This window comes from Salarias fasciatus, chromosome 11 (assembly GCF_902148845.1).
Source record: "Salarias fasciatus chromosome 11, fSalaFa1.1, whole genome shotgun sequence".
In the NCBI taxonomy this organism is placed as follows: Eukaryota; Metazoa; Chordata; class Actinopteri; order Blenniiformes; family Blenniidae; genus Salarias; species Salarias fasciatus.
This window is the reverse complement of record NC_043755.1, coordinates 30,688,802-30,689,867: the sequence shown is the minus strand read 5'-3', so window position 1 is coordinate 30,689,867 and position 1,066 is coordinate 30,688,802.

Below are 1,066 nucleotides of genomic sequence, written 5' to 3'. Positions count from 1 at the left end.
GAAAAGTAGACACGCAGAAATCAGAGCTGACACACGCACAATCGGCCACCGGGAGACGAATGAACACAAACTGGGACACACACTTGCGGCTGCCTGTCGCGCTCCCATTTAGCCTTTTATTGATTGTTTCATTCATGAACTCAGGGGACAATTACAGCGGCGCAGCCGATATGATACTGACGTCCTCACAGCTGAGCTGCTGCAGACTGACGCAGGCTCACTTTTTCCAACAGCTGAATCGACGTTTCAGCGTCAAGGAATCGCTTCAAGATGAGTGTTCCTCATTTCTACATGGGATGCTGGAAACACATTTTGTTATTGGTGTAAGTTTTAGCCGCGTTGTCGGTTGATCGTACCCCAACTGCCCGCGGTGACCCACTTTCTGCCGGCGGAGGTCATTGTCTCACTTCATTGTGCTTCACTGAGCAAAACCATGCCGTGTGTGTGTGTGTGTGTGTGTGCGTGCGTGTGTGTGGCTGAGTTCCTCCAATAAACGCTGAAACTGAACAACAATACAGGATATGCAACAGATTTCCGCTGAAGAGGAGCAGAGCTGGTCTGGAGATGGAACAGCCGGTGTGTGACTGGAAGCGTGGCGGTTCGAGGGCTGCAACAAGAAGGGCAACGAGCAAAACTCGAGATGCATCAAACATGCAGATCACGTGTTTTGGGGGAAAAAAAGTGTTCTAAGATTGAACGTGGTTAGAACTTCTAATCATGTTGCATTTATCACATATGATTCAGGTGTTTATACACATGAAAGTTTTAGATATTTTCCATCCATTATATTTCAACTTCAGTCATTATGAAGGCTCAGGATTAAAAGATGTTATTTTCTTTTTATAATATTTCAGAACTCAGTAAAGTGAAAATGAAAAAACCTAAAACTTTTGTCATGTTTTTGGTGTCCATTTACACTACAGCTGCGCTCTGAACCACTGAAAATGCAACTTTTCTGAAACAAAGATGAATAAAAACGTTGTCTTTTCTCTTGAGACGTTTCCATGTAAACAGGACCTGAGATTCACCCCCGTCTCTCACCTGAGGACTGAGGCGGCAGGCAGGT